At 43.8% G+C, this 25,000-nt stretch overlaps 1 protein-coding gene across 1 annotated transcript in view; it reads right to left on the bottom strand.

Annotated features, from left to right (window-relative positions):
• Positions 1-25,000, bottom strand: part of LOC139765856 (glutamate receptor 1-like) — a 1,264,866-nt gene that overhangs the window by 307,985 nt on the left and 931,881 nt on the right.

Here is a 25,000-nt window from a genome sequence, read left to right as displayed (position 1 = left end):
TAGAACTCCTTCTTCCTGAGAAGGAGCTAAAGTAAACGCCCGGAGGACACAAAAAAAGTAAACTCATTGTTCAGAGAAACAAGGAACAAAAAAAAAGTAGGGTTTACTTATAATTTGAGAGTAAACACAGTTAACTTTACTTCTAAACTATCATTTTTTTTTTCCGGTTTACGAACGTAACACTACAAGAATTTTACTTATACATATATGCAAAAAAGATTCTCTCTCTCTCTCTCTCTCTCTCTCTCTCTCTCTCTCTGAGCTGGGGCTGCCCCCACCCCCACGACCTCTCCTCTGGCCTCTCGTACATAAAAAGATAATACGAAAAATTCCATTTCCATAAAGTTAATTTCCTGAACAACTTATATAACAAGAGGATACAACACCCTGGTGACACAACAAGAGGATACAACACCCTGGTGACACACACACAGAGGATACAACACCCTGGTGACACAACAAGAGGATACAACACCCTGGTGACACAACAAGAGGATACAACACCCTGGTGACACAACAAGAGGATACAACACCCTGGTGACACAACAAGAGGATACAACACCCTGGTGACACAACAAGAGGATACAACACCCTGGTGACACAACAAGAGGATACAACACCCTGGTGACACACACACACAGAGACCATTCCACGATCGATATCTAGCAGGGGTAGGGATAAGTGATTCATAAGACTCGTAAAAAGAAAACCTCACAACCACTTCTCATATTCAACAATGTCACCCCACCTCAAAAATAATGCCATTTCACAACCGCGCTAAAAATAAAAGAGGAAAAACACAAGTTAATAAGACTTTTCCCCACATATGGTTGGTTCTTCGTGTGGGCTGACGAAGGTTACAGTAGTATGGGAAATGATGTTATTCTTTTCATAATTTGATCCGCCAGCCATACATGCCCCTTTTGAGTACGACGGGACGACCCTTGAGCACGACGGGACGACCCTTGAGCACGGTGGTACGACCTTTGAGCACGACGGGTCGACCCTTGAGCACGACGGTACGATCCTTGAGCATGACGGGACGACCCTTGAGCACGACGGTACGATCCTTGAGCACGACGGGACGACCCTTGAGCATGACGGGACGACCCTTGAACACGACGGGACGACCCTTGAGCACGACAATACGACCCTTGAGCTTAAGCACGACGGTACGTTTCTTGAGCACGACGGTGCGACCCTTGAGCAAGACGGTACGACCCTTGAGCACGACGGGACGACCCTTGAGCACGACGGTACGACCCTTGAGCACGACGGTACGACCCTTGAGCACGACGGTGCGACCCTTGAGCAAGACGGTACGACCCTTGAACACGACGGGACGACCCTTGAGCACGACAATACGACCCTTGAGAACGACGAGACAACCCTTGAACACGACGGGACGACCCTTGAGCATGACGGGACGACCCTTGAGCACGACGGTGCGACCCTTGAGCACGACGGGACGACCCTTGAGCACGACGGTACGACGCTTGAGCACGACGGTACGACCCTAGAGCACGACGGTACGACCCTGATAGCCTGGAATTTCATGGTGGGGCTTTTCAACGACCCAAAGGAGGATCAAGTCTGTCGCCACGCCATTATACCCAAGGGTCGTAACCATTCTACTTAAAGGTCGTTCCGCTGGGGGTCGTACAGCTGTACTCACGAGGTCACGCCAACAGTAACTGGTAATAGTAACTGTCACATTACTCAACTGAATTCTGACATTACTAACCTGAAGTTTCTGAAGTAATCCCATGGCTTCAGCCACTTATGACACCTACTCCTCACCACTTAAGTAACCGCCACTTCGTAGTACTTAAGTTCCGGCTACTTATAAGTGTAGGTTAAGTTACAACAGATCCTTTCCACGTACACTTTATCTTCTCAACCATTTCAGAAGAAACCTGGCATCTCTATAGATCCAAGCCACTTCAGTATAGCCCCAGTCATTCTAGGACAGTCTCAGCCACTTCAGCACAGTCGTAACCACTTCAGCACAGTCCCAGCCACTTCAGTACAGTCCCAGCCACTTCAGTACAGTCCTAACCACTTCAGTACAATCCCAGCCACTTCAGTACAGTCCTAACCACTTCAGTACAATCCCAGCCACTTCAGTACAGTCCTAACCACTTCAGTACAATCCCAGCCACTTCAGTACAGTCCCAGCCACTTCAGTATACTTCCAGCTACTTCAGTACACTCCCAGCCACTTCAGTACAATCCCAATCACTTCAGAACAATCCCAATCACTTCAGTATATTTCCAAACACTTCAGTACAGTCCCAACGACTTACCAGGGATTTCAATCCTTTCGATAAATTTCAGAAAAATTTATGAAAGGAAAGTAATGTATCAAAAATATGTCTCCAGAATTTCAATAAAATCCAAACAACTTGAACTCCCTCCCAAAACCAGCACATGTGGCAGAGATTATAGGGAATTAAACCAATAAATATCAAATACGGAGCACAATAACGAGAAAAAAAAAAATAAGACCAATAATGCAAAATACAAATCAAAGTAAAATTAAGAAAATAAAAGAAATGGTAAATTCCACATAGGGTTATTCCATGTTCATACGAGTTCAGTAGAGTTCAGTCATTCTGGACAGCGTTCAAATGACCCCAGCGCTCATGAGAATTCCCACTCACGCACAAATTTCTGTACAGTAACAGCCTTGGAGACAACAAAGTCATCCTAAGGAAGACGAATATACTTCCTTAAACATCGTAAATTTTATAGTACATGTGCTCAAAAACTCTGTGAAAAGTACTCAAACTATTCTTAAAGCACTGAGAGGTTTAATATAACTCTAAAAATTACGTAAAAGAAAAACCTCACAAATTTACTGGAGTCTAATGAAATATTACGATGTTTTCAATACAGTCCTGAAAACTTCAGTTTAACATGCACTTCAGCGAAGTCTAATACAGTCCCGAAGACTTCAGAAGAGCAACAAATACGTCAGGAAAGACTAATACGCTCCTGAAAACTTCAGGAAAACATGTAATACTTCAGCAAAAGTCTCGGAATCATTAGTGTGTAAATCACCCAGAAACTCAAACCGCGTCTGAAAGCTTCAGGAAAATCTCAAACTTTTCCTCTCGACTCCAAAGTCACTTCAGCATTCAGTCGCACATCTTCCCACTTGCCTTCTATCCGTTGCTTCCTGACTCTGCTGGATTTTACTTCCCTATTACGTGTTGTTCTCCTGCGCCAAGGATGTTGAATATCAAGTGAAAAAAAAAAGAAAAAGAAAAAGAGATCTCTTGTCTTTATTTTTCTTATATTTCCAAGATGGTTTAATGTTCTTTAGACCTTTGAAAACGAAGGTACGACCCTAGAACACGACAGTACGACCCTTGAACACGATGGTACGACCCTAGAACACGACAGTACGACCCTTGAACACGATGGTACGACCCCTAAGCGCGACGGTACGGCCCTTGAGTTCGACAGTACGGCCCTTGAGCACGACGGTACGACCCTTGAACACGATGGCACGACCCTTAAGCACGACGGTACGGCCCTTGAGCACGACAGTACGTTCCTTGAACACAATGGTACGACACTTGAAAACGAAGATACGACCCTTTAACACGACGGTACGACCCTCAAATACCAACAGACACGACCCTTGGGTATGATGACAAGGCATTTTACCTGACCCTTAAGGGCTAAGTCAAAGGCCAAGCCATCATATCCGGGGTCGTATATTCACAGTTCTGTCAGTGTCGCTACACTTACGATCACTTATCACTGTACTTATATTCTAATTTTCTCTTACTTTACGTCCTATATCTCCCTCTGATTCCATCCACTGGGGTCTCCATATATCTGGGGCGATGATTCGCTTCTATACCACAAAGTCTTGATGACACTCTTGCCTAATTTTTGTTCCTATGAAGTTGTTACACTTCCTGGAATGGTCTTGTCGACCGCAAAAAAAAAAAAAAAAATACCATTTGTACGAAACACGTATTAATGAGTGCATTTCGAGGACTTGTGGTTTTCGATTTTCACTTTAGCTCAGTCAAGAGTTCTCTCTCTCTCTCTCTCTCTCTCTCTCTCTCTCTCTCTCTCTCTCTCTCTCTCTCTCTCTCTCTCAGTTCCAAGGCAAGCCATCATACACCTGCACTTTTAATCTTTCTTTTCGTTCGTATTGCCTTACCTCACTTTTGTTCGCTAATGCTCTCTCGTTCGGCAGTTTGAGCTAATGTCAAAGTGACTCGAAAAATCTCTCATTTTCTACCTATTTCTTTTTTCTCAGTCGATACCACTTCTCTGCTCCATTTCTTGATTCTCCTCCTTTTCTCTAGTTTTCCTATACTCTTGTTTATCACTTTTCCCTTCCATTGGTTCTGGCTTACCTTCGACATGTGTCAAGCAGTCTTTCCCCTCTCTTTCCCTTCTACTTTCCCCTCACTTCTCTAATCCCACTTCCTCCCCATAATCTCTTCCCCTCTCTCCTCTTTTCCACATTCCCATCTCCCTGCCTTTTTTCCCTCCTCTCCCTCCGGTCTTCGCCTCCTGTCCCCACCCGTCTTTATCGCCCCTCACCCTGTCGGCTTTGGCGCCCTTACTCCACCTACTTCCCTGTGACATACCCCGAGGCCGCCCGTAGCACATGGCCCCCCACGAACCATATGCCCTCCAGTATCCAAAAACATTTATGCTTCTTAACATGAGGCGGAAGGTGGGGACAGGGCCACTCACGAACCCCCATCACCACGTTGGCAAAGGAGACGAAAATCTGGCGTGTGTGTGTATGTGTGCGTGTCTCCTGGCCACAAAGCCATCCGCCTCCTGTAGAAGAGGAACGTGTCGACCGTCTGTACTTAAGCAGAATTTCGCCGTGGCTTTGATGCCTAATGGCACGTCACTACTGCCGGACGGGGTTCTGAGGTTACGTCAGGTCCTTCGACATACTCCTAATGAGAGTAGTACTGACTACTATCATTGAGAACATGAGAGTGTATGTCTCCAGGCCGGACTATCGTATACGAGAGGTTTCGATCGTCGTGCTTGAGGATCCGTTGTCCAGGGTTCGATACCCACATTTACTGTATTTGTGGATTCGACGTGACTCACGAGACACGGGATTGGCCCGTGCTACGACCACTGCTTCCGCGTTTGCGAGGTAGCGCCAGGAACAGACGAAGATAGGTCATATCTACTTTCATGCATTATCTAGCAATCATATATATATATATATATATATATATATATATATATATATATATATATATATATATATATATATATATATATATATATTTTATTTTATTTATTATACTTTGTCGCTGTCTCCCGCGTTAACGAGGTAGCGCAAGGAAACAGACGAAAGAATGGCCCAACACACCTACATACACATGTATATACATACACGTCCACACACACACATATACATACCTATACATCTCAACATATACATATATATACACAAACAAACATATACATATATACACATATACATAATTCATACTGTCTACCTTCATTCACTCCCATCGCCACCTCGCCACACATCAAACGAAAACCCCCTCCCCCAACATGTGCACGAGGTAGCACTAGGAAAACTCAACAAAGGCCACATTCGTTCACACTCAGTTTCTAGCTGTCATGTATAATGCACTGAAACCACAGCTCCCTTTCCACATCCAGGACCCACAGAACTTTCCATGGTTTACCCCAGATGCTTCACATGCCCTGGTTCAATCCACTGACAGCACGTCAACCCCAGTATACCACATTTTTCCAATTCACTCTATTCCTTGCACGCCTTTCACCCTCCTGCATGTTCAGGCCCCGATCACTCAAAATCTTTTTCACTCCATCTTTCCACCTCCAATTTGGTCTCCCACTTCTCCTCGTTCCCTTCACCTCTGACACATATATCCTCTTTATCAAACTTTCTTCGCTCATTCTCTCCATATGACCAAACCATTTCAAAGCACCCACTTCTGCTCTCTCAACCACACTCTTTTTATTACTACACATCTCTCTTACCCTTTCATTACTTACTCGATCAAACCACCTCACACCAAATATTGTCCTCAAACATCTCATTTCCAGCATATCCTTCTTTCCCCAATCGCTTCATTTTCCCTAACTTATGCTTCATCTACTTTCCGCTATCAAACTTTCTGTCTATCAACTTCGCGTCTCTGCCCCAGTTTCCAGTCTGGGGAATTTCTCCGTCACTGGGTTTCTCCCTCTTTCCCTACGACCGACCTCCAGCTAGACAAAGAGAAGCACAACTTAACATGCGTAGCCCACAGAGCCTGGATTAATTTTCACTCTCATAACCATTCCGTCTAACAAATTAATATATGCCAGAAGTACACATACACATGTGGACTCACAGGAATATGTGTGTGTGTGTGTGTGTGCATACCTACCTGTGGTTATCTAATCGTATCTATCTAATTTCGTAGTATGGGGAGGGACGTCTATACTCATAGCATAATATTTCATTCAAAGTTTCAGTCAATATAAGTTTTTATGTGGAGGGAGGTCTATACTCATGGTATAATATTTCATTCAAAGTTTCAGACAATATAAGTTTTTTTAAGCCATTTTTCTTTATCTCTCTTTCCTTGACCTTATTCCATTCATGCACCACATGACCGAGGAGGAAACACTCCTTCCTTCATCCATGTTGTGTGTGTGTGTGTGTGTCTGTATGCCCCCACGTTCATCATTCTATTCTGATTTCGACGAAATCTTCACTGTCTCTCGACGTTGTTAATTTCATTCAGAAAGTTGAGAGATGGAGGAGCCATATCTCCCAACCCTTCTGTCTGTTTGTCTTCCTCTGTGTCTACCTGTCTGTCTATCTCCCAACCCTTCTGTCTGTCTTTTTCCTCTGTGTCTACCTGTCTGTCTGTCTTCCTCTGTGTCTATCAGTCTGTCTGTCTTCCTCTGTGTCTATATGTCTCTTCTCTGCTTCTCCGTCTGTCTGTATTTTCGGATCAGCAGAACAGCGAGATGTAAAATCCTTAGAGTCGATCACACACAGCCAAATCCAGGTCCCTGACCTGACTACCATATCCACAAGACGTGTGCCCATCCACAAGTGATCATCACACATTCTCCTCATTCATTATCGGTCACATGTTCACCCGTGGCTAGGGAACACGTCTCCCCAGAGCCCAATTCTGTCTGTGTTTCGGGCAGTATTCATGGCCATGATATTGTCCAGTGTCTCCCTCACGTCAAGCGTCATGTTCCGTGCAGAATATCTATTGCTACAAATGAGACGTGTGGGAGGAAGGTGGTGACCTGACCCCTGGCGCCGTCTGACCCTTCGCTACTTGTTTGACCTCGATTCAATGAGGATTACGGAAACCCTACCTGGTACATGGTACTGCAGACACAATAAGAAGGAGAATCTCTTTTGAGAAAGTTCTCTTGTTCTCCAAGTGATGGACAGAACTTGTTCTTCATCGTTCTTCACGTATTCCTTGGGCATGAAGACCTGGCACTGGGTCAGGTCAAAGGCCAAGCCATCATTCCCAAGGATCGTACCGTCGTGTTAAAAGGCCGTGCCCTCGTGCTCACGAGTCGTACCGGCATGCTCAAGAGTCGTACCGTCCAACTCGAGGATCGTACCGTCGCGCACAAGTACCGTACCGTCCAACTCGAGGGTCGTACCGTCGCGCTCAAGAGCCGTACCGTCCAACTCGAGGGTCGTACCGTCGAGCTCAAGAGCCGTACCGTCCAACTTGAGGGTCGTACCGTCGCGCTCAAGAACCGTACCGTCCAACTTTAGGATCGTACCATCGCGCTCAAGTACCATACCACCGCTGTTCTCTCGGTACCACCGAACGAAACGGGTTTGACCATTCCTTCAACCCCTTCTCCTCCTCCCTCCCTCCTCCAGGAAACATGCAACATATCAAAGCTTCTTTCACACCAGCTCTGCTCCCCCGCAACCCTCTCTCTCTCTCTTCCACCCTCCCTCGCGCTGTCCACAGTTCGTCTGAACCTCATTTACATTATGGCGAGCAATTCTGCCGGGAGAGAATTTACTCAGCGTCTGTAAACATTACATGATTCATTCTAATTCCGAGCTAATTTGGTAAAGTTATTCACAAGTAAAGGATGGACTTTTTACTTTTTTTGGGGGGGGGGGGTTTATGTCTTACGTTTGCAGGTATGTGGTCTGTTTCAGTGTGGGATTACATCATTTTATAGTCAGTTCTTACATATCATTTGCCTATATAGTGGCTCCTTATCTGCCTCCATACAAGTGTTTTATTCATGGTACTGCATTATTCATATTATCTAACAGATGGGCATTATTCACGTCAAACAAAGACACATGTGTTCCTCTGTAGTGCAAAATTTAAATCCATGCCTAGTTATATGAACCAATAACTGCACTTAAAATAAAGGATACTAATAAAATAATGACGAGAAACTGCATTTAAAGTAAAGCCCCTTATACAATACATTGACCAGGTACTGCATTTAAAGTAAAGGCCCTCAAACAAAATACTAAACAAGAACTCTAAAGCCAAAGGCCCTAAAAAAAGGTTTGTAATTAGTTTAAGGGCCTTTCCCTTATATGCAGCTCCTTGTCATTACTTCCTTTAAAAGCTTCACTTTAAATGCAACTCCTGGTCCATATACCAAGACATTTAGAGTAAAGCCTCTACAACCAATTACGTAACAGGAACAAAATTTAACGTAGACAGCCCTTAAGAGAAAATATATTTCTCCGGGCGTCATCTTGAACTCATGTATCTCGCTCACTGGACATCTCTACAACAGACGGAGAAACCTTAGGAGAAACCTAATAAAATAACCTCCACGACACACACACTGAAGGGATGGCCCTCTCGAAAATGGTTGTCTGTTTTGTCCCCCCATGGCGAAAATGGGGGCCCGGGTGGCTGTCATGATGCTTTCAGTTTTCGAGAAGAAACGAAAAAGATCTTTTACGACTTAAAAGTTTCCTTGTACGTCAAGAGTGGCGTGAGAAGTCAAGGAGAAAATGAGAGAGGGAGTGTTTCCACAGTGGCACGCACGAGGTGTTATAATGGACGATGAAGGCATTAACACTTCTTTTTCCGAGTCGAGAACTCAACTGCAGATGGACTTGTCAAAGATGGCCAAGAAGCAGAATAAAATCTTTCCCTCCTCAAACTTGGACAATCACACGTTTGCCAAATGGCGTCCTAGCTTCGTCTCTTCGATGTATATCAAGTGACTGCTATATTTCTCTCTTGTGTCTCCCCTGATGATGTGATTATTACACGAAAGTGCACTTGGGAACTTATCGTGTTTCATTTTCCCCGTGGACTCATAGAAATATATATATATATATATATATATATATATATATATATATATATATATATATATATATATTATCCCTGGGGATAGGGGAGAAAGAATACTTCCCACGTATTCCCTGCGTGTCGTAGAAGGCGACTAAAAGGGGAGGGAGCGGGTGGCTGGAAATCCTCCCCTTTCTTGTTTTTTTTTAATTTTCCAAAAGAAGGAACAGAGAAGGGGGTCAGGTGAGGATATTCTCTCTAAGGCCCAGTTCTCTGTTCTTAATGCTACCTCGCTAACGCGGGAAATGGCAAATAGTATGAAAAATATATATATATATATATATATATATATATATATATATATATACTTATGCTGACAGCCTTGACTGTACTTCAAAACACCAGAAGCCTCTCCAGATGCCATGGCTTGGCACAACCTACAACCCTTCTATTGGTTATGGCTTGGGACACCCTGTTTCTCAGTGTCGACAACAACAACAAAAATATAACAAAACAGAGACTGTAGCGTCAGACGAGGTAAGTAATGATTCAGATTTCACCGAAAACGTTCACCGTGTTCAGAACACTGCAGGGTTGTTAATCCTCTCAATTGTTCATCGTTCAGAGCCAACGGTGTTCGTAATCCCTCTTGTGTTCATCCATTACCCTTCCATAGCCGCACACGCCATGATGGGGGGGGGGGGATCACACACACACACACACACACACACACGAATAAAAACCTTTTATAAACCACCATAAACCCGATGTGAGAGCAGGGGTTCACACCACCCTACCATAACCAGATTCAACAGCTGGTGTTAGCACGTCGATCACGCCCCCATTTAGGGAGGGGGAGGGGACATTTGGGAGCCTTTTTTCTTTTTTCAGATCCCTATCACTCTACCATTTAGGGGCCTTTTTAGGGGGGGCCCCTATCGTTCCATCATCAACTGGGGCTTATGTATCATATTTCACACATGGTCGAGTCTGCTCGCGCAAATTTGCTTGTGAAATTTGGCAGAAAAACGCAAAATTGCTTGCCCCTAGTGCATTTTTTTTTTCCCCTTCTCCTCACAGTGGCCATTTAAACCATTTCCTTCCACAGGTATGCAGCGCACACGCCTTTAACCGCACAAGAGAGTTGGATTGGAAAAGAAAAAGGGACTTCTTGGCCAGGATGATTCCCAGTAGCCAACACATAAACATTTATTTCTCCTAACATTACTGTCCGCTTCATGTTTCCCTCGAGTATAAGACATACTGGGGAAAAAAAAAAAGAAAATGTGTGGGGGGGAAATATTTTCGTTTTTTATCTCAGTAATAGTTTTTAAATTTTCATTAATCTGATGACCCATCTATTCTCCTAAGATTTTCTTTTTCTTTTTATCTTTTCTTCCCCCAAAGTCGATCAAAATGGATACTTAAAAACTTATATGAAGTGGTCCATTTTTTTTCTTTATCTTTTTTCTCAAAGTCGATCCAAATCGAAATTAAATAAAAAAAATCGTAAGAGGTCATAGTGATGGTATGAATCGTTCCAGGTCACATCACCTGCAAATAAGGTCAACCACCCTTTGTACCGTTCGCCCCCCCCCCCCCCCCCCCTGTGGTACACGGGTACACGTACCGTTAATGTTACGAGATAGCCAGCCAGATGGTACGTGGGTTTAAGTCTGACAACTTAAAACGGAAGATAACAGAAATAGAAATACGATTCGGTTTTAAGGAACCTTGCCCCAAATATCTCACCCTTTTAGGGAATGCTGCCCCAAATATCTTAGCCATTTTAGGGAACCTTAAAACCAATTATTTCACCCACAATTCTCTGTGTTCAAACTAACCACACCTTCAACTTCCCCTTATTTTCACCCATACCAGCCTTGAACACACCCTCACCTACACCCAGCCTCCCACTTACACAGACCATCTACACCCAGCCTCCCACATACACAGACCTTCATTTACACCCAGCCTCCCACTTACACAGACCAACACCTACACCCAGCCTCCCACTTACACAGACTAACACCTACATCCAGCCTCCCACTTACACAGACCAACACCTACACCTACACCCAGCCTCCCACTTACACAGACCAACACCTACACCAGACCATAGGAGACCACGCATCAACACCTCTACACCACCGGCCCCCCACCACATCTCATCTACACCACCTACCTGGAGTTCCATCCAACATTTTCTTTGACGAAGGACGTGTTCTCTCTCTACGTCATGGAAGCTCTAGATTCCAGGGAATCTTTCCATGCACGACTAAGCCAGTGCTCTGGATGGCTCCATGGACCACTATCACTTTCTCTCACTGTCGATATATCCTCCCTCCTTCCCTCCCTGTGTCCTCCAGGTTGGAAAAAAGAAAAGGCGCTCCTCCTTCCTTCTCCTTCTTCCTTGACAAATGAGTGGAATGTAGAATTCCTTTCTAACCCTAAATGGGATGCAGGTGACTTTTTCGACGCCTCTTTTTTTTTTTAATCGAGAAGAAAGAAAAATAAATAATCTTGTCAAGTACTTGAAAATAAATTGGATGTCTTTTTTTTTTTCGAGTACGTACAAAAAAAGGGATAACCCCCCCCCTTTTTTTAATCTAAGTACTGATGTCTTTCAAATGCTTGAGCTTTTTTTTTATCGTGTTCGCACGAACGATTTTACGAAATAAAATACAACGCGGAATGCACAGTAAACACAGGTGTTAGAAAATAATAATAAATGAAATACGTAAAAAAAAGAAATCGGTAAAAATACAACAGAATACAGAAAATACAATAATACAACATTTCTGTCGCCTTAACTGAAGTAGTTATAACACAACAGACCAACAACACTTGTCTTATTTCGTGAGGAAAATATAATAACACAAGACAGTTCATCAAAGACTACAGCATGTGAAATACATTAACAACCTGGTTTGATCATTAGGGTCTCTCTCTCTCTCTCTCTCTCTCTCTCTCTCTCTCTCTCTCTCTCTCTCTCTCTCTCTCTCTCTCTCGCTCTCCCAGCAGTGGGTGATTATTATAAATACATACCAAAGTTTTTAATTAACAAGTCCCAGAATGACTTTGATGTCGTGTGCTATGTTGACAGTCCCACCTTGATGAAGGAAAGTGTCCCTGGGATGTACGTCCCACAGAACATCCCACAAACAATGAAATATAAATATAAATGACCTCGGGAAATAATAGATTACTTAAAAAGAATATATATAAGAACGGAACACTTCGTAAACCTGACCCGTTCTCAATAAGTGTAGCGGTTAAATGATGGAACTGTAAAACATTCACACATATCATTACTATATATATATATATATATATATATATATATATATATATATATATATATATATATATATATATATATATATATAGGTGGTTGAGAAAACAGAAAAGGGGATTGTAAATCGACTATATCTCCTCTCTGATTATCTTATCGGTGTCTGGTAAGTCGCGTTCAGTGTAAAACATTTACAAATTCCAATGACCATACGTTATCTTGAGCAAGCTGAACGAAATGTAAAAGATTTACACATCGCATTAACCATAGAGTAAAAAAGTTACATACCATCAAACATTTACACATTCAATCAAGCAAAGATAACACACATTCACACCCAACCAAATGAACAATTATTTCTTGAAATAAACTACTCTTCTCTCTATGTCTTTAACTCAGGAATCAAATATCTACAACCTAACCCTCTCCATATACAACCAGTCCCTACATGTCTTATAGGTGTTTACTGTTCAGCGAGATCAAAATCGTCGTCAGAAGACATGAGTTCCTGGATGGATTCGAAGACAGTGAAGAGTTTCAAATCCAGAATACACACGTCATAGAAAGTGGTTAGAATATGAGGGAGATGTACATAAATTTCTTTTTTTTTTTTCCCAGAGAACAATAGTAGGAAAGGAGACCTCTGGTGTACGCCATGTGTCGCGTCTGGCGAAACTGAGCAACGTTAAGAATTTGACGGTGACAGATAGTCTGCCTGAGCTATGAAATCACCACCACAGCCACCACCACAGCCAACCACCACAGCCAACCACCACAGCCACCACCACAGCCACCACCACAGCCAACCACCACAGCCAACCACCACAGCCAACCACCACAGCCACCACCACAGCCACCACCACAGCCAACCACCACAGCCAACCACCACAGCCACCACCACAGCCAACCACCACAGCCAACCACCACAGCCACCACCACAGCCAACCACCACAGCCAACCACCACAGCCAACCACCACAGCCACCACCACAGCCACCACCACAGCCAACCACCACAGCCACCACCACCACAGCCACCACCACCACAGCCACCACCACAGCCAACCACCACAGCCAACCACCACAGCCACCACCACAGCCAACCACCACAGCCAACCACCACAGCCAACCACCACAGCCACCACCACAGCCAACCACCACAGCCAACCACCACAGCCACCACCACAGCCACCACCACAGCCACCACCACAGCCACCACCACAGCCAACCACCACAGCCACCACCACCACAACCAACCACCACAGCCAACCACCACAGCCAACCACCACAGCCACCACCACAGCCAACCACCACAGCCAACCACCACAGCCAACCACCACAGCCACCACCACAGCCAACCACCACAGCCACCACCACAGCCAACACCACAGCCAACCACCACAGCCACCACCACCACAGCCAACCACCACAGCCACCCACCACAGCCACCACCACAGCCAACCACCACAGCCAACCACCACAGCCACCACCACAGCCAACCACCACAGCCACCACCACAGCCAACCACCACAGCCAACCACCACAGCCAACCACCACAGCCACAGTCAACCACAGCCAGAGCTACCGCCACTACTCAAATCATCGACAGTAATAACCCACCCTTCCTACCAGCACCAACCACGACCAGACCCACCCACCCACCCACCACTACCACCACGACCCACGGCCAGAATCACCCACCACTCCCTCCACTACAGCCTAGCCCCTCCACCCTCAGCTACAGCCTAGCCCCTCCACCCTCAGCTACAGCCTAGCCCCTCCACCCTCAGCTACAGCCTAGCCCCTCCACCCTCAGCTACAGCCTAGCCCCTCCACCCTCAGCTACAGCCTAGCCCCTCCACCCTCAGCTACAGCCTAGCCCCTCCACCCTCCGCTACAGCCTAGCCCCTCCACCCTCCGCTACAGCCTAGCCCCTCCACCCTCAGCTACAGCCTAGCCCTTCCACCCTCAGCTACAGCCTAGCCCCTCCACCCTCAGCTACAGCCTAGCCCCTCCACCCTCAGCTACATCCTAGCCCCTCCACCCTCCCCCACAGCCTAGCCCCTCCACCACAGCCAAGCCAAGCATCATTTGAAGGCCAGTCCAGCCCAGCACCATGTCCACCACTATATTCCAACAGCAACAGAGGCAACGTGAGTCCCTCTGCGTCAGCCGAGTGTGTGTGTGGGGGAGGGAGGGAGGCAGGGAGGGGAAATGTTACAAGTACGTAGTCGGGGAAATTAATTGTCCAAGTCAAGCGATAACGTCCCAAGTTAGGTACATGGAATTAAATTATAAATCAATGGTATTTCTGGCCGTAGCGAGGCACCAGTGAATCTCGCGTTCTCTCTCTCTACACTGAAGCGAGCGACGCGTGAGGGGCCAAACCCCGAACACCACACATTTCCTACCCCCCGTCGTACCTTGTTACAGGTCTACAGGTCCTCCTTAGGGAGGATCTGAATGCCTTATTTGAGTTTCGTATCTCCATTTCAGTTCAGAGTGAGACAGGTCTTGAAAAGGCACAAAGGATTTGAAGTCGTCGGCCATGTGAACGGGTGGTGTGTGGGCCACACATGATCATTTAGAGCAGAAAAAAAATAAAGATAATTGGAGTTTGTTAAAACTGCTGTCTGAAGTCATTGGTTCTGTCCAATTAACGAGATGTGTTCTTGTTTTATTATTACCAACCCCACATTACTTCTACTACTGTAAGCTCAACTCTGTTGTTCATTTTCTTATGATTGCATTATCCTGCCTTAGCCCTTCCTCTTTCATCAATCTAAAAAGTAATTTCAAATTATATCTAACATGAAAAAAACCCAGTTTACAATCTACAGAAAGACATCTTATTTCCTTAACCTTCATCGAATTTTATATCGAACAAAGAATAACTTGATTGAACAGCATGACTCACTTTACGATACGAAAATATATATATATCTTTTTCTGAACAATCATTTGACGCACGCCAGGTCTTGACAGACACGTATATGACAAGGGTACATGACCTATGACCTTCGCCGTACGCTGCCCGAGGTCACATTCACATGACCTTCCTTCTCACAGGCGTGATCGATCACTCATTAATATATATCTAATGACATTCTAACAACGTGGAAACATTGTCTCTTTCTTTTTTCTTGACATCTTGCAGAAATTACATTACCTTTACAAAATAAAGCCATTTTCGTCGCGTATTTTGGACTGTATTGTTGGTATATATATTTATCCCTGGGGATAGGGGAGAAAGAATACTTCCCACGTATTCCCTGCGTGTCGTAGAAGGCGACTAAAAGGGGAGGGAGCGGGTGGCTGGAAATCCTCCCCTCTCTCTTTTTTTTTTTTCAATTTTCCGAAAGAAGGAACAGAGAAGGGGGCCAAGTGAGGATATTCCCTCAAAGGCCCAGTCCACTGTTCTTAACGCTACCTCGCTGACGCGGGAAATGGCGAATAGTATGGAAGAAAAAGAAAGATTGTTGGTATTATATTCGGTAAACATTACCGGAAGGATAGATTTACTAATTATGAGGATACGTCTCAATCTCATATTACGTTATCGCAAATATTACCTTACGAATAAAATGCAAACACACTTTTCCTCACCTTCGCAAACGCCCACAGGAATGGATACACTAAACTGTGACTACATGTCCATTCCACACTTCAGCGGACGAGTGATAATCAACTCTGACAACACAAAGGCATTAAACAAGAGAGTTCCACCCTGTCCTATACACAATCAAACTGCCTTCAAACACCACAAGAAGGACAAAAACGAATCTATATCAAGAATTCCTACATAAGACATGAAAAAAAATGTTTCTACGTCACTCCTTTCTCTTAAATAGCTCTTCATCCTCAGGTAATAACACACACCAAGGAGTGACATCACATGTGTGGCATCATATGTGTGACATCGGCTGGACATCACTGGATATCATCGCCTTCAGAATCAATAGTGTTTTCCAATATATCAGGGAGCTGCAGGGCGAATCTAACGTCATATCCCCTGTCGATAGATGTCACGTTAGCTCAGCACATTTATATAGTTATCCATCTGTCTCTCCACTATAATAAGAGACTTCGCATTGCCAGTTATTATGATCTATCTATCTATATTCATATATGTGTTTTCTATATGGAGAATAATATGTATAACGAGGCGATGCTTCCATTAGAGAGAGAGAGAGAGAGAAATATAAAGCAAACTTACTCTTATTCGAGATCTTCAAGAGCAAGCAGTGAGCCAGTCCATCGAAGACATCACAACAAAACACGTAAAGAGAAGAGACGAGGAGAATCTCGCCCTTACCAAAAACCCTGACTAACATCGCCAGCAAACACGAGAGTTCGCTCGACACGGCGCTTGTCCGAAGTCGAGCGGTGGGTTGGTCACTTCCGCGTGAGGTCGAACGACACGGGAGATTAGCGGTGAGTCGTCCCCCCCGGCGGTTGTGACTTTCGAAATACGGTCGCCCGCTAATAACCACAGAAGCCCAAGTACAACATCTCCTGTCTGAAGTCTGACAACAACAAGAGCGACAACCCACACTTGGTCTTCGTCAATTGCCTTGATTTGATTCGGTGGGCGAGGTGGGCGAAGCCCCCGGCAATGGCCAGATATATTTGCATCTCGACAACAATGATACATCAATGTCCACGTCTGTCACTTTATGAGGTATTCCCTTTCGTGAATATGTTGCCAGCTGGAATATGCATATGATGCCGTAAGATCTTAGGAATCATGATGAACACCTGAAGGAGGTTTAAAAAGGTTCTTGGATTACAGGATGTAAGGTGATGTTCATGGCCATATTGATGACGCCTTGGCAATCGACACACCTAAAGCCCACGTAACCAACTGACCCACTCAAGAATAACAGCTAACTTGACGACTTCTGTTGAGGATAGTGAAATTTAGTGACCAAATTTCGTTATACGATCAACCAATCAAAACCAGCACATGGACTACGCAATACCGTCACATACCAAAGGTACTGAAATATAAACCGTTCTGAAATACCAATACTTCAGGACACCCATAGGTCATGTGTACCATCTTTACTGAAACATTACTGAAACATCAGCAAAATTTAAGACACCTGTGGTCATGTACGCGTCATGTGCTGAGAGAATCCACATCTCACCCTTTCATCAACACCATTATGTATCGTCCATCCTCCACATCTGCATCTTCCACTCACCACTCCACCTCCCGTTTTCCTCCCCTCGCATCATCAAAGACGCCTCCACTTACATCTTACCATCTACCATCACCCTGTGCAGGAGGAGCTTCTAGAGTCTCAGGGAAGCAGTACCCATCAACACATATACGTTTACATACACTACATATCCATAAAACTTTGTAGTCTCTGTATCCTCTGTACTCTGAAACCCAGTACAGTTAAACCTTATCTCGCCTCCACACCCTCTGTGCTCTGAAACCCAGGGGAGTTCAACCTTATCTCTCCTCCACACTGGGTCATCAAATTCTTCTTCCATGAAGCTCTATGTGGCTAAATCCAACAGCAGCAGGAGCCCCGTCTCCAACAGTAGCTGTCCCCAACTATAGCTATCTCCAACAATATAGAAATAAAGAAAAGAACAAGAAATCGTCCTCTTTACTTATACTAGTGACTTACTCTAGCAAGAAGGTGCCTCAGACTAACACAAAGATAGCAAAGTGTAAAGTGTAGAAACATAGCTTTATCTTACCCCCAGCAGCAACTCCTGTTGAGAGACACAAGACGGCAAAATTTCTCCTAAAGCCATATGGAATTTGACCTTTGCTGTGACCTCTTCACTGTGACCTGTCGTAAACTCCGACCTCAGCTATGACCTTTTTGAGCTCGCAGTGGCTTATCGTGGCTACTGACCTTTGCTATGACCTCTTCATGCTTACTGTGACCTAGCAAGACCTACTTTCATTCTGAACCACTGCTGTAAACACACACACACACAAACACACACACACACACACACACACACACACACACACACACACACTTTAGGCTTGTGTGGTATAGGTGTGAGTGTGTGTCATTTCCCTCCCACCCCAAAACATTACATCGTGCATGAACAACACACTCCAAACCCCATCAATCCTTGCCAGATATTTCATTCATATCTTTTCGGTTCACGAACCAATTTTCAGGAATGCAGAGGGCGTCACAAAACAAAAACACAACATAGCCACTGGAAGTCCACGTTCGGAATCCAGGATGAGGGAGATAAAATACAACACAGGTGTACTGGTATCCCCTACCGTCATTTCCATACTAGAGAAAGAAAGAAAAAAAACAGAATGCGTTCCCATACTTTGATCTCTTTCAATAATAATTCATTATCATTATCCACAAGCGTAAAATAAAGGACCATCAAACTGCTATTTACATTGCGTCTGATTTAAGCTCGACACAAAATCATATTTCACTTCTGAATTATATATATACCTTTTATCTTAATATAGACATTTTTCTAAAACTTTACCTAATATGTAAAAAAAAATATTATTCATACGACCTGAGTTATGAGGTGATGAATAGCGCCTCACTGGACACAAACTCATGGTACTACGCGAGGATATGAGGAGTGCGTAGCATGACGTAAGAATGGACTGAGAATAACTGTGTGTGTTGAGAGAGAGAGAGAGAGAGAGAGAGAGAGAGAGAGAGAGAGAGAGAGAGAGAGAGAGAGAGAGAGAGAGAGAGAGAGAGACCTATTGTTTACACAATAGGAAAATGGATACATGACCACAACTCATTAAGAATATATAATCAGATGTATCTTGTGATTATCTTTCGAGGTGGTGGAAGGGAGACTGAATAAAACAAAAAAAGAATGAGCTTTTGCCTGGGGTCAAAAAGGAAAATATATGAAACATTATCAAAGAATTCATAAATGTATTGAGTTCAGTTGATCGAGTCAAGGTGGATGATAAAACACCCAAGGGAATAGGTATTCTAGTGCTTCTGGAGAAGAAAATACGAGAGAACTGTAATGCCCAGGAGGCAATTAAGCATGGAAGGCAAGGATAGTAAAGAGAGAAAACGACAAGCGACACAAGGAGGAGTATGAAATTAAGGTGGGATTAGAGAAGAGGGGGTTGGTTAAAACCCAGTCTTGTTTGTAATAGTAATGGATGTCTTAAGTGAGAGAGGCTCCTGGGGGATTACCGTGGGGGAGTTAATGTGTCCAGCTGCCTCAGAAGGAACAGATGGACACGAGGTGGTGGGGAAGGAGGAGTACTGCTGAAAAGTCGAGCTCAATGGGAATCAGTGACACACCATTGGCAGAGTCGCATCGTAAAGATTAGGTGCTGGCAGGAGGAATGAGGGAAGGGGAGGAGATGAATTTTAAGACAGGGAGAAGGAAATGGTGATGAACGGAGGGAAGGGGAAGAGATGGGGAAGAAATTATAGCAGGATGTGTAAAAGATAAACAAGTTACAGGGTTCAGCAGTGGGGTGGAGTTAAACCATCACAAGGGGAGAAGGTTGTGATATGGAGATGAGGGGAAAGTAAGTAAGGGTTTAGGAAAAGGAAAAAAAAAAATGTATTAGAGAAATATTCATGGTCGTTTGTTTAGTAAGACGGACAGTCGTCAGTTCTACGGAAAAAGACTTTCAAGAATTAACAAGATCAAGGATGCTAAACTGAACAAAGAAAGAGGACGAAAGGAAAGATATATACGTTAGCAATGGGAGATAAAGTCATTCTACGAATACCATCGTCTGACGTCAGAGACACTATAAACAATGTCAGGGTTTATAACAGTGTGACACGAGCCTTTGCTAATGACTGTACGACCCTTAAACACGATGGTTCGTCCCTCTGATGGCCTTGGTCTTTGAATTGATTCTTAGGGGGCCAAAACAAAGCCCACACCATCAACCCATAAGGGCTATATCATGGGGCGTACCAACGGGGTTTTGATGTTAAGGAACTTGAGAAAGGCGACTGGAAGCACTACCGGCACTGGGAATAATGGAGGAAAGCAGAAGAAAAAGGAGAGATAATAACTGAAGACATGAGAGATACGAATATTAAATAGAGAGAACGGATGAGATATGATACATGATATGGTTTACTGCACACACGAATTCGAGTGGGTTATCCAACACTGTACTGTGATGGTTACATAAGTCAACTAGAAATATTCTCATGACCAAAACTGCAAACTTTGGAAACGCCCTTCGTTTCCAGGGGTCCGATGAATGATATTCACAATATGCGAACTGTTGTGTTCTTGTGGCAACCACAGAGCCATTTGTTCTCTCTTAATTGCGATCAAGGAAGCATGTGATATAATATACAACTACGGAAGTAAAATAGAGATAAGGCATATCAACCATAAAACAAGACATCAACTACATCACGATCCAAAAGACTGAACTGTAGATCACCGACCTCAAATCCAATGACTCATTTTGCAGCGAGCATTTACTAAGTAAGAAACACGGCTAACCAACACCAGACCAGGTCACGCTCGTTAATGACCTCCCCTAAAATGTACTACTTAATAGGGACTATCTCCCCAGTACTCCCAGAGACCTGCAACAAGTTCACAAACCAGGCCAACGTCATGCAAGGATTCGCAAATGACACCTGGACGTAAACACCCATGAGGAAATATATTCATCCTCGCTTGTTTACAACCATCACTAGCTAAACACAATCTGTTCATTGTCTACAACAGTTATAAGTTTGTTGTACAGCTGTATGTAGTCTTCTTCCTCTTGATTTAAGGTTTAAGGGGTCTACATATGATGCCAAAGGACAATGCACTTATATCTTTCTTTGCAGGATGAGCGTAAAAGCGAATCGCAAATATCGAAGTAAAGTCTGCTTGCTTGCTTTTGACTGCACTCGAACCGTTTTCTACGCAAGTCATAGCACCCTTCATGCTTTATCCAAACGATCTTTTGTATAGAATAGATTCAGTTACTGTAAATTCCCTGAATCAATGTTTATTCTGAGCTATTAACCACGTTTGAGGGACTGGAGGAACGTCTGATTCCTCCAAGAGATCACACAACATCAACTCCTTCCTACGGTAATAAAAGTTCAAAAAACGTTTGCACACATAAAGCTAATTCCTTCATGCAATTGATGAGGGCCTTGGGAATGAATGGCATGACCCCATTAAACACATTCATCATTCATGGTCTGAGTATATACATTTTGGCTACCGTGTGTTCGTGTGACGCAATGAGTTGGGTAAAGCCATTTATCTACCCTTTATCCATGACCTCATTCTGACCTATCCTGCCCTCCCTCTTCCTTACATGACCTGTTTGTTCCTTGAGTAATAACCTCATTCCTCCCTGCTCTCCCTGCGTTTAGGTAGTGGCTTTAAGCTGACCTTTCCTCCCTTGCTTTCTACCATCTTCGTATCCTACATACCTGCGCCATATTTTGCGACAATGTAGTTTAGGCAATTCTGCCACGTTCCCTATCCCTATTCCATGTTCCCTATCCCTATTCCATGTTCCCTATCCCTATTCCACGTTCCCTCTCCCTATTCCACGTTCCCTCTCCCTATTCCATGTTCCCTATTACTATTCCATGTTCTCTCTCCCTATTCCACGTTCCCTCTTCCTATTCTATGTTCCCTATCCCTATTCCACGTTCCCTCTCTCTATTCCATGTTCCCTCTCCCTATTCCACGTTCCCTGTCCCTATTCTGTGTTCCCTCTCTCTATTTCATGTTCCCTATCCCTACTCCACGTTCCCTCTCCCTATTCCATTAACCCTTCCCTATTTCCTATCATCCCAATTCCCTTTATCGGCTCTCCAGTGTACGGTGTCCCTATCTACTCTATTTCTATAAAAAAGAAGAAAAAAGAAACTCTAATATTTTAGTCCAACATGGAGGGTTTTCCTGATTTCCGTCAACAGGAGGTTACCATCATCCACGAGAGAGAGAGAGAGAGAGAGAGAGAGAGAGAGAGAGAGAGAGAGAGAGAGAGAGAGAGAGAGAGAGAGAGAGAGAGAGAGAGACAGACAGACAGACAGACAGACAGACAGACAGACAGGCAGACAGACAGAGAGAGAGACAGAGAGAGACACACAACTTCGATGGGGTTATTAGCCACGCCCACAGCACCATCTCTTTATAGAGAGAGAGAGAAGAGCGTTTAAAATAACAATCTTGATAGATATATACACAGGAGATGCTGTCTTTCGAGAAATGAGCCGTCAAAAGAAGAGAAGTAATGGCGAATGGCATTCTACACAGAGGAGGATCAGACCCCACTAAACTGCACTATCTGCATATCCCACACGAAGAAGAAGAAGAAAAACGGGACAGTGGGATACCCACACCGCCACTTCTCCACTCGCTACAACTACATACTTTATCAAGGTTCTTCTTTCTCCTCCACCACTGGATATACAAGCAGTGAGCAGCTTTAGCGAACCTGGTTTTTTTTTTTTTCAATGGAGATTTTGGGATTTTGTACGTATTTTGTTGAGGGCTTGTGGCTTTAGAATTAGAGATTTTGGGATTTTGCACATATTTTGTTGAGGGTTTGTGGTTTTAGAATTAGAGATTTTGCGATTTTGTACATATTTTGTTGAGGGTTTGTGGCTTTAGAAGCACAGACACATAAAACACAGAGAGAGAGAGAGAGAGAGACAGCTTGACAAAGAGACAAGCACAATTAAAACTACACAGATACATACATGTAATTATGCACATAAATTCTAGAAAGGTCAGTGTTATCAGTATTTGTGATGACTGTTTGTGTGTTATACGGGGAGAGAGAGTCTTACACTCGTGTTGACCTGTCTCTTAACCTTGTATATATGTACCATGTCTTTACACACACACACACACACACACACACACACACACACACACACGCATACACACACATCAGCCTAAGCGGGATACTCGTGTATAGACCAGCTCCGAGGGGAGGAAGAACACCTGGGTTGGGTGTGGGCCGAATGCCGCGCCCAGGATTCGAACACTATGCAGCCCTGCCCAGAGTGATCCATGGTCAACAACGCTAACTACTGCCCCTCTGTACGTTCACATGAGCACACGTGAATTTGCAGGTAACTATGTATCTTTTATGCATTCTGTACATGTGTATGACTTGTGTACACACACACACAAAAAAAAAAATAAAATGTACCTTTTTTTAAACGCTCGATGAACGAGAAACCAGACAACTCTCTCTCTCCCAGCGATCCTCGGGCCATTTTCTATTTTCTTTTGCAGACTTGATATAGATAAAAATGGCCAAAGTTGGAGCAAAAGTTAGATTTAAGCAAATTTTCTTTATCTTTCTTCTTTGTTCTCTTTATTCCTTCATTCACCAACACACTTATTACTATTATCTAGAACTCATACTCTCCTTATCCAAATGTTCAGCAATGTCTCCCACTTTTGAAAATCCTTTTACTTTCAACATTACACATCTTAATTTTCATTTTTTCTTTATTTGTTTTCTGTTATTTCTGATTGTAACAAGCTCTTATCGTTATCACTAATTCATGTTATATTATCATTGTTATTACAGTCCCTAAAATAATCTTTCACAATTGTTAAAACCTGTAACCAACTTCCTAACACACTACCCTTGATTATAACAAACCCTTAAATCATTTTCGCCCCTTTCATGACCGATATTCAACCTTCATAAATTATAGACATTATCATCATCTCTAACAGTCCCCTAAGGTCATTTTCCCAAATGTCATGACCTATAATTAACAACCATTAGAAGTGAACACTATCATTACTTATAACCTTTGCCAGAAGTGTGTGTGTGTGTGTGTGTCATTAATTTCCCGTTATCATCATATCACATACATGGTTATCTGTTAACAGTATCTCTTTCACAAAATTCTTATCATGCCTCTCCCTGCCCTGCCATTCTAAGTTCTCGGTGGACGACACGCCCACCTCACCTCACACCAGTATGTTCCAACTTTCAAATCTTACGTTACACTCTGTAGAAGGAGGTTCACGTTCTAATTCTCACTAAGGGGGCGAAAAAGAGAAGGAGGAAATTTTCACTGACCCAAGGACGTCATCAAATAGACATACTTTTAATAAACGAAGATTTTTTTTTAAAAAGGGAAGGAAGGTTGTGGGGAGAGGAAGATGAGGTGAAGGTTGGTGAGGGAGGACAGAGAGAAGGCGAGGGAAGACAGGAAGGGACTGGAGTGGAGGGAAGGAGAGGCAGGGAGGGAAATAAGGTGCAAGGGAGGGAAAGGAGGGTGATATAGTGGAGAGGCAGATGGGAAGGAGATAAGATGTAGTGGAGGGACCGGGTTGGCGAAGGATGAAACAGACATCTTAGGAAATACATGGGAAAAGACTTTCAGAATAAGAGGACCCGTTAGCTACTGGTTAGATCAACTGTTTATAACATGGCTTATCGATATTCCTATA

Source organism: Panulirus ornatus, chromosome 56 (assembly GCF_036320965.1).
Source record: "Panulirus ornatus isolate Po-2019 chromosome 56, ASM3632096v1, whole genome shotgun sequence".
NCBI lineage: Eukaryota > Metazoa > Arthropoda > Malacostraca > Decapoda > Palinuridae > Panulirus > Panulirus ornatus.
Note: the sequence above shows the minus strand (reverse complement) of the source record. Positions and strands in the feature narration are given on the sequence as shown.